Source organism: Equus przewalskii, chromosome 10 (assembly GCF_037783145.1).
Source record: "Equus przewalskii isolate Varuska chromosome 10, EquPr2, whole genome shotgun sequence".
In the NCBI taxonomy this organism is placed as follows: domain Eukaryota; kingdom Metazoa; phylum Chordata; class Mammalia; order Perissodactyla; family Equidae; genus Equus; species Equus przewalskii.
Window position 1 is genome coordinate 37,206,384 of NC_091840.1, and position 10,620 is coordinate 37,217,003.

Here is a 10,620-nt window from a genome sequence, read left to right on the forward strand (position 1 = left end):
TGCTTGGACAATCACAAAGCTTCAAGAGACAACCAAGAGCTAAGGCAGGGCTGAACAACAAGTTTCATCTCCTCTATGAGGCCATTCGCCCAAGACTGGGAGAGGTGGCTGTTTTATCCAACACATAGAAGTAAACAGAGGGTCAAACAAAATGAAGAAACAAAGGAATATGTTCCAGAGGAAAGAACAACAAAACCTCAGAAAAAAAAATAAGAGATAAAAGAAAAAAATTGGTGAAACAAGAAATCCCCAGCTTTTTTCCAACTCTCCTCATCCCTAAATCCTTACTAGCTAGCCACACTATCTCCGTCTTTCTTCTGCCTTTATCATTGGGCAGAAGGAGCTGGCTCACTTGTTCCAATGAAAAATGGCTCAGGCTCAGGCTGCCCCTTCCCTCAGAGTGGGCCCAAGCTCTTGAGGTTCTGCCGCTTTCTCAAGTCCCCCGGCAGATCTCTAGCAAAATGGTAGATGGCTGTTATGAGACCAGCAGCCAGGGCCAGGTAAGGGCTGGTCCTCTTGCCCATCTCTGGGGAGAGGCAAAACATGCAGGGGTGGAGCCAGCAAGACTTGGAGTGAGAAGAAGCCTCCAAAGGCGTCAGCAAGTGGAGGAGGGCCATCCTAGGAAACCCAGAGCTTTGAGGTCTCATCTGGCAGCAGGACTCAGGGAAAGGCCATGGAAGTGTTTCCTACTCTGACCCAGGGCCTGGGAGCCAGGGAGGAGCTGCCCCAGGCAGAGGGAATTGAGGAGGACATGATAATAGGAGGAGGCTGCCTGAGGAGACTCCCTAAGTCACTGAGGAAAGGTCTAGGGATCTGAGGCTGGGGAAATGGTCCTGAGACAGTGGGGAGACCCTGCACTTCCCCAGGAGAGAGGGCTGGGGGAGAAATGTTTATAATTCTATTCCTCTGCTGACTCCCTGCTGATTCCTCAATTTTTATAACTCTATTCCTCTTCACAGCTTCCAAACCAAAGAGGCAGCAGGTCTGTGCCAACTCCACCAACTCCTGGTGTCAAGTACGTCATTGACCTTGGAGATGAAGCCCTGGGTGACCTGGAAGCAACAAGAAACCGGTCACATCTGTGGGCAAATTAGGGAGCAGGGACCTGAGCCCAAGGAATGTCCCTTCAACTCCCAAAACTACCTCTACTGTGGGCTGGCTGCCAAGCAACCAGGCTCTGGGACTCTTCTTACTGTAAATTTTAACTTATTTAGACTATTTAATTTTTGCAGTGTATTTCCACCTGTTCTTGACTGCTTGCTGGGAGAGACATCACAGCCCTCTCTCCACCGCCCCTCCTCAGCCCCTCCAATCACACAGTGGTTGGCACATACTCAGTGTGTCGGTGAGTGGTTATGTTTAGCTTTTTCTAGAGGAAATTGTACCAAAACCATCAACCAACAAATATTTATAGAATGTTATTTACCATTTCTGTGTTCAGCTGTGTGAAATAATGGAATTGTTTTTAAAAGTAAACCTGTCAAAATTTTGGTGATTCTGTTGCTTTTGTTTTGTGACAAAGTCAAGAACTCTGGTTGGAAAAGTGATGGGGGACACAGAGGAGGAAAATCTGCCAAGGGGAAGTCAGCAGGAAGGAAATGACAACGATAATTCTATCTACATATTCCTGAAAGTTAAAAAGAAAACATTATTTTACAAAACAATGATTATTTTATAAAATATTATGCACCTAGTGTATAATGTATATGTACTAGGTTAATTCATTCTTAAAATATATTCATGCATTTAACTTTATTTTTCTCATAAATCAAGCTTTCTTGAGAATTATGCATTGCCCTTTACATCCTAACAATTTCACCAAGGGCTAAGCATTATTAATAGTCCCATTTGATAGAAGAAGAAATGTTGGCTCAGAGAGTTAAAACAACTTGCCTGTGGTCATTCAGCTAATAAATAATATAAATAAGATGCAAACCTGTGCCAGTGTTACTCAGAGCATCCCCAAACCACCTGAGATGGTTGTTTAAAATGTTCACAATAGGGGCTGGCCAGGTGGCTCAGTGGTTAAGTTTGCATGTTCCGCTTCAGCAGCCCGGGGTTTGCCAGTTTGGATCCCAGGTGCAGACGTGGCACTGCTTATCAAGCCATGCTGTGGCAGGCATTCCACATACAAAGTAGAGGAAGATGGGCACAGATGTTAGCTCAGGGCCAATCTTCCTCAGCAAAAAAAGAGGAGGATTGACAGCAGATATTAGCTCAGGGCTAATCTTCCTCAAAAAAAATAAAATAAAATAAATTGTTCACAATAGAATTTCTTGGGTTTGGATCTAAGGATCTGGATTTTTACCAGATTTTTTACCGTGATTTACAAGCCTACAGAAGACCAAAAACCACTGAATTAGCCAGTAAGTATTTACCACTCTTAATAAGGTACATATGGTAATAGACAGGTAACCCGGACATTATTTTCCTAGAATTTATGCTCCACAAATTCAGCAGCTAACATTAAAGAAGAAAAAGATAATCAGCCAATATATGCAAAAAGACTTCTATTGTAGAGGCCAAATTATTTGTTAGACCAATTATCTAGATCAGGTTTAGCAAACTACAGTCCTCAGAACAGATCCAGCATGATGCCTGTTTTTATAAATAAAGTTTTATTGGAACAAGCCACATCCATTTTATCACACATTGTCTGTGGCTGCTTCCCAACTCCTATGGCAGAGTTGAATGGCTGCAACTGAGACTGCATGCCTGCGAAGCCAAAAACTATCTGACCCTTTACAGGTAAAATTTGCTGACTTCTGGCCTAGATTATGCTTTTAAGTATGAGAAAGTTAGACTGAGCCAGGATCTCTGCTGCAGAATTCAAAAGGGAGAAATTCAACATACTTATGAGAAATGCAAATATATGTTAACTTTTTTTTATTGCATATGTTAACTTTCTGTAAGCCCTACTTCATTTTGTTTTCAACTCTCTACTTTTTCATATCAAAAAGTGGAATATTGGTAGTCAGGATTTTTGAAGAATAATGATACAGTTTCTAGCAAATTTTAAAATGCACACGCTCTTTGATCTAGCTATCTTATTTCTAGGAATCTATTTCGAAAAAAACGCTATCTAAACACACAAAAGTATAGGCACGCAGGTGTTCTTTGCAGCCCTGCTTGTAAAAGTGACAAGAGAAAACGAATTCATCAAAAGAGGAGTAGTTTAAAACATCGTAGTATAGCCACATAATAAATCTGAAACCACTGAAAAGGATGAAGAAGCCATAGACGTACTGAGATGAAAAGGTATTGATATTAATGTAAAACTGTATATAGAATATACATTCCATATATGTATCTATAACTATACCAATATCTGTACTATCATATATGTGTTTTAGAACTACATATAATAATAGTATTTGCTTGGGTTAAAGCTATATATATTTACATAAACATTAGAAGGACATTTGAGGTGATACATTTCAACCTGTTAAATGTGGTTTCCTCTGGCAAATATGACTTTTATCCATTTCCATTCTTTATAAAATGGCCTCTTTCATTGGTTAACCCCTTGTTTCAGAGTGAGTGGCAGGGAAGTTGGTGCTCCCTAAATAGCCCATGTGTTTCCCTGCACTGCAGCTGGGTTGGGCTCATATGACTAATTTTGGTCAGCAGACTGTATAAAGAAATGATGTGTGTCACTCCACGGCCAAGACAGTTAAAGGCAGGATGGCTTTTCCATCTCCTTTCTCATCCAGCATCTATAGCTACAAGACGGACGTGCCTAGATTCCTGAGTCACCACTTGGAGGAGAGCTGCTCTGGGATCAGTACTACACAAAGCATAGTTTGTGGCCAGGCAGCATCAACATCACCTGAGAGCTCACTAGAAAAACAGAATATTGAGTCATATTCCAGACAAGCAGAATCAGAGTCTCCAGGCTGGGACCCAGGAATCTCTGCTTAGACAAGCCCTCCAGATGATCCTGATGCACACAAAATTTTGAGAACCAACGATCCAACCTACATCAGATTTTGTGCCAGTATTTTGTTAATCCTTTGGGGGTTTGTTTGTTACCTGGGTACAGCCTAGCCTATCCTGACTCTTACAGAGTATAAAACATAAAATACTGAAATTTTCTCCCACCATTGGCTTCACCTCAGCATCATCTTGGGCTGATCCCAAAACTTACTGGTCACATTCAGTCATTAAAATTCCTTCAGTTGAAAACTCCAATCTCAAATTTGATCTCATCTCCTCTTCTCCCACCCTCCAAACCCCGCACCAGTGCAAAAGAGGCTCAGAGGAGTTGGAGAGCAATGAGGCTTTAGTTTGGTTCTGGAGACCATCCCCTCCTCTCTTTTCGAGGCCTAACTCCTCTGATAAGGCGTGGAGGGGGTGGTCTGTGTGCAGTGATATGGAGTAAAGAGAAAACTTCTCTTAACTGCCCATAGATGTAGTCCCTGTCTCCTTCTGCTTGTTATCTCTGCTTCTCTTTTTAGTATTGACAGGCCACTAATGTTCTCTGGGGTGGCACATGCAGCTCTTTGCATGGAGGGGCTCCTGTGGCTCCCTTTTCTGCTTAGTTCCCTGATGGTTGATGTCCCACTCTCAACCAACGCCTTTCTCCTCTGCCCTCAGCTGGCACCACTGGCAGCACACCTGGGCCTTTGCTACCCTGAGCACATTAAGAAAAGGCCCCGCCTTGGAGCACACCCAGCCCTGTGCCAGGTGCAAGACCTTACAGGTGAAGTGCAGACTGGACTTTAGCACCTTTTGCCCACACAGCCAGGGACCTGTCAGACCTGAGACCATCCCAGCAGCCCCTGCTGTTGGAATCCCTTCAAGCAGCGGATCTCCTAATGGTAGGATGAGCATTTTGAGAGTCCAGGCAGACACTGTCCATAGTTATGCTGGCACAACTGGCATAAACTGGGTCTCCCCCAAACAAGATGGGACAGAGGATTCCAAAACCCATGTGGAGTGTCACTGAAGAAGGCTGAAGCCCAGCTACCTTCCACAGGGTTGCTTGACCAATGGAAGACTCACTTTGTATGGTGGGAGAGCAGCGGCCCAACACTCTTTGTCTCCGCCCTGCCTCTTGTTTTCTTCTCCCCTGCTCAGTTGGCTCAAGCAAATCCACACGTTCATTCTATGTCTATGGCAAGAGGAAGGAGAATGGCAAGCCTAATGGGTTCCACCTCTGTGGAGGAAAGGTCATTACTTCTTGTCCTCTTGAAGCCCAATGAAAGGGTCTTGAGGGGGTAACTTGTAAAAACTGGAAGTGCCTACAAGCAAAGTGACTCACTTTACAGTTGGATGTCCTGCCATGAAGCTTTCAAATGGAAGGGAGATCAGAAATTCAGAAAGAAACGTGGCTTAAGAACCACTGGATCAAGCTTTGCCTGAAGCTAATGGTACTTCTTGAACTTTCAGTTATGTGAGCTAACAAGTTCCTTTTATTGTTTAAGCTAGATTGAGTCAGGTTTTCTGATATTATAATGCAAACACTAACTGATACAGACTACCGTGCTGCAAGCAGCAGACCCTGAATAGTGGAGCTGGCTGAGGGCAGGAGCTGAGGTCAAAGTCAGTGAGGACACCTCCAGCTAGCACAGCAGCTGGCTACCCCCACGGCCTGTGACATATTCTTACCAAGGCCATCTGCCTACCAAGGTTGCATCAAAAATGGAATTCAAGATGTCAGAGACTGGTTACTTCTCGCATGAATCAGTAAGGCCCATTAAGAAAGAGAGTAGCTCACTTGGAAACTGGCTCCTCTGATAGCAGAGAAGGAAAAAAAAAATAGTTTGCTCTAGATTCTGCTATAAGCACAAATGGGAAGACGGGACACTAGAAGAAAAAACAAAAGTGAGGTCCATAAACTGCCTGATCCACCCCCTTCTCAGACCCCTCCTTTAAGTTTTTATTTTGTGGACAAAATTAACAATCACGTTCTTGTGAAGGCGCAGCTGGCACGCAGAGGCAGGGAGCTATAGTGACCTCCACGAGTGTGGCACTGTTTCAGCAGCAGAGAGCAATGTGGAGATAGAAGTCCGCGAAATGAAGGAGTCGGTGTGGCAGTGAAAAGGATGACCAGAGCTCCCGGCTCTGTGCTGCAAGAGAGGCGTTCCGAAACCCAGTTCTAGAAGCGACGCTGGCTGACAGCTCTTCTGCTTCTAACTAACCATTCAATGGAATTGACCAAAAACAGATTGAGAAACCTTGAAAAATTGGAAGGGAGCTGTCTATCCTCTAAATCTCCAAGACTGGCCCAAAACAGCCTGTGACAGCGCCTGGACTGTGGTTCTCACACTGGTTGAGCAATAACATCATCTCAGGAGTTTTAAAATTATGGATGCCAAGGCCCCAGCTAAGTCCAATGAAGTTCGTAACTTTGGAGTGAAGTCCTGGTGATGGAGTTTTTAAAGCTCCCTCAAGTGATTCTAATGTGAAGCCAAGGTTGAAAAGCTCTGCTCTGCACTTAAGCCATTCCTTAGGCATCAATCTCCAACAGGAAACAGACTCCATAAGAGGTATTCACCCCGAGTAGGTTACCAGATATTTCATACTTCCTACTCTTCCCCCAGTATTCCTTTCAACCTGTGATTCTGATCAGTGGGGAAAATAAAATCAATAGAGTCATCACAAGGAAAATGCTGGTTCACCTTTTATATAAGTGACTTCCATATTTTGAAATGCAGTGCTGGGTAAAACCATTCAATGTGCATTTGTTGTTAGATATATATAATACAGTTTCCACCAACAGAGCGAATCACACTGATGGATCCATATATTGAGTGTGAGGAGAACTGAAGAGGAAGGAGGAGGGATGGTGAAGAGGATATCATAGAAAATACTCATTACATCACATAAGTCAACAATGGAAACAGATGACAAACGTTAAATAAGATACATAAACTAAAAATGAAGTTAAGGAGGGCCTCAGAGAGAGGCTAGCAGTGGGGGTGTGAGCCCTAGAAGAGGTGCCTTCCAGAGTTCCAGGGTTCTTGCCCTGGCTCGGGTGCTTGCTCCCCAATCTGTCCATAGATGTAACAGCTTCCTTATAGCTCCCAAGCCACTCAGGCACTCAGCTCCAGTCGGTGACATATCCTGGACCCAGGACTCACTGGGGTCAGCACACACCTGCCAGCCTCTTTTGGTATGGAAGCTGTGGAAAGGAGTGGAAGGATGACACACTGAGGAATCCAGAAGGGGAATCCTGGGCCCACGTGACCCCTCCATCCTTCTCTGCCCCAGACATGCTCATAAAATTTCCCTGTAACTTTAGAGTTCACAGACCTTCCCTGTGTCTCATAGGGAGTCCCCTCAGAAAGCCAACTTCCTGCTGTCACTCCTCCCCTCTCTTCCTTCAGCCCAGGGGCAATTCCTCCAGGAATCTCTGCACGACCCAGACCAGGTCAGAAAACACAGCAGGGACCTCCCCTGGTGTCCTGCACTCCGATGGGTATCAGAGGGCTGAGTCCTCCGGGCGGGTGCCTCCCTCTACACCTCCCAGTCTCCTTCCCAAAGATGGACAGGAAGACTGGCCCTGACACGACACTGGGCTTGGAGCCCTGGCTGCTGGTCTCAAATCGTCATCCACAAATTTGCATGGAATCTGCCGGGAGATATAGGAGAAGCAGCAGGTGGTCGGGGTGTCAGCACCAACTGTGAGACAGGACAGAAAGGTCCTAAGTCATTGTTCAGAAGAAAAGGCAAGCCAGCTGCTCCTCGAGGGTCAGGCAGAACTGGAAGGAGACGGCACTGTTCAGGGGTGGGGATGTGGGGGCCAAGGGATCCCTGAGGAAGTTGGCATTTCTTCTTTTCCTTGACATTTTTATTTCTGTGTTTCTCTTTCTTTCAGTGTTTCTCATTCTCTTTGTTTTGGTTTGGGGTCTCCATGTCTCACTCAGAGAATTTAGTTTTCTGAACAAACTCCTTCTTGCTCTGTCTCTCACTGGGGAGTTCCTTCTGGAATTCATGAGGAGAGCCAAGGCCATACTACTAGGAGCCAAGTGGACACAGATTCCACCTCTTGTCAGAATCCCAGTTGGGCCTCAATTTTCGCATCCATAAAATGGGACTTATTCCCACTCTTTCAGAGCGGAAGAATAGAATTGCTAAAACACCTCGGGCAGGAAATCCCTCTGAATTTCTCTACTTAGAGGAGCCTGGACACAAGACTTTGGCACTGTGATCCATGCCATGGCCTGAGAGTAGAGGAACAGGGCGAGGAAGAGGGGAGGACAGACCCACAGGTGTGGGAACAGAGGGCTGCAGTGAGGAGCAGGACAGCAAGGGCAGCCATGGGGACCTCCATGTTGCTGGGCAGCAGAGTGTGAAGTCAAGTGGTGGCCAAGTAGAGTCGAGACTTGGGGACCTGCAGCTGCTGGCTCCTTCTGGGGTCTAAGCCATGTCTTCTCCTTATCGGCAGCCTTGGGGTATTAGAAGATGGAAACTTGGGGAGTCTGAGGGGAAAATTTAATCATGTTGTTGGTGTCACGCTATGAGTTGCATAAGCCGGGAGAGCTCTAGGTAGCCACAAAGGTTCAGGCTCTTTGCAACTATGGTTTGGTTGCCTACTTGATGGGGAAATGGTTTTCAAAGTGAGAGGAGGTGAGATGCTGGTGTGACCCTGAGACCAGGTTGGCTTGTGCCTTCTCACAAGAGCAGATCTGTAGATCAAGCGTTTCTCCCACGGATCTCAACCTCCTCTTTGCCACCCACGCTGTTCCAATGGCATAGATGATAATGCCATGGGGTCTTGAGAAGCACAACCCAAAGTAAAATCACATCCTGGTTGGAGCAAAACTGGGGAAGCCTCAGCTACAGATGACAAACTTGAGGCTGCCCTTTCAGTCTTTGGCTCATTCATCAAACATTCATGACTCTCTACAAGATGCTGGTGTAGCATAAGTGCCTGACAATCAGCTTTTTTGATTGTAATGTAAGTGCCTGATGTTAAGCTTTTGATTGCTGAGAGGCACCCATTTCAGAGACATCCCTCTCAAATAAACCTTTTGCCAGCTACACAACTAGATAAAGAACCAGGTGGCCCCACCCATGAATTTCCCATTTTAGAAAGCCCTGGGTGACCTAGCTAACTAACCACCTGAGTGACCCTGCTTTCCTCTTTCTACTCTTTAATTCCCACTCTTATGTTTTAAATTCACCAATAAAGAGTGAACCCACAAAACCCTAGGCACCCCATTTGACCCCAATAAAGGCAGAACCCCAGGTCCACATTTGTCTCTCTCTTCTCTTTCTCTCTCCCGGCGACTCTGCTGTGTGGCCCTCAGGCATGCCATGTACCCTCCAGGACTTATGAATAATAAACCACGTCTTTTCAAAGTTCCCTGATCGTTGTTGCTGAGGGGCATCTTGCAATCACAAGAACCGCAAGGGCTGGTGTAGCCACAATGTTGCATCCAGTTGGGGAAATGTCTGTGGGGGCTGCCACAAGTAGTACGGACCAGCTGAGCGGCCACAGGCATTTCTAGCCCATAGCATCACTATCGACAGGCTGAGACGACACAAAACAGCTGGTCCCTGGGTTAGCTGGGCTAATTGGGGGCTAATATGAATGACGAGCCTTAAAATGTTGTTACCCTTTGACCAGCAAAGTGCTCTGCCAAGGATCTACCCTATGGATAGACACAAAGATGAAGAAAGTTGTATGCATAATGGTGGTGTCACAGCTTGTTTGTAACAATTAAAAGATGACCTACGATTAAATAAATTATGGCATATTCACCTCCTGTAATAATTAGCCCTTAAAAATGGAGAAAGTAAAGAAATTTAAGAAGGAAGTCCTCATTCCTCAAAAGTTCTAGAACATTTCCTGTTTTCTTATTGCAGAGTCAAGATGGCATTCCCAGGGTTTGTCCAGCAGCTCAATGACATCATCAAGGACTTTCTTCTTGAACCATCTCCCCTTCCCCCATCGTTTGGTTGGCTTTTCTTCTTTGGGCTTGTCACTTCATGGTTACAAAATGGCTGCTGCTGCTCAGATCACATCTTCACAAAGTCTCATCCACAGGCGTAGGAGGAAGTCTCATAGGAGCAGAGAAAACGTAATGTTACCAGTGTTTTTAATTAAAATTGTTTTTTCACAATTTGTAATGTAAAGTGTAGGCCCCCAAAAGTAGTAAAAGATAATTTTAAAATGTATAAAATAAGGAAAGGAATAAAAACTTATTTTGTTTCTGAAAGCTGGGTAGCCAGTAAGACAAGTGCAAGTAAGGATGTGAGAGGTTTTCCTCTACCTTCTTCCTATCTTATTGTGGTGTATATGAATTCTGAAGCATAATCTGAGTATAATTTCTTTCTTTGAATGTAGGAAAAATTCTATTCCCCAACCTAAATACTATTGACATTTTGGTTTATTTCTTTCCAGTGCACTTTTTTCTAGGCTTATGATAGTTCTGTTTGCTTACTTGCTTTTTCACTTCTTTTTACTGTGTATCTGGCAGGAGGGTATTATTACATGAGGACATGATGATATGAATGTAATTTTGTATTTTTCTTATTTATACCTAATATTATGAAATTTTTCCAAGTCATCCCAGCATTCTTAAGAGCTGCCTAGTTTATTTAGCCATCAGCCTAGTGCGTTAACATTGTCATGCAGTATTGAAGCACATTCGGACTGGTTCCAATTTC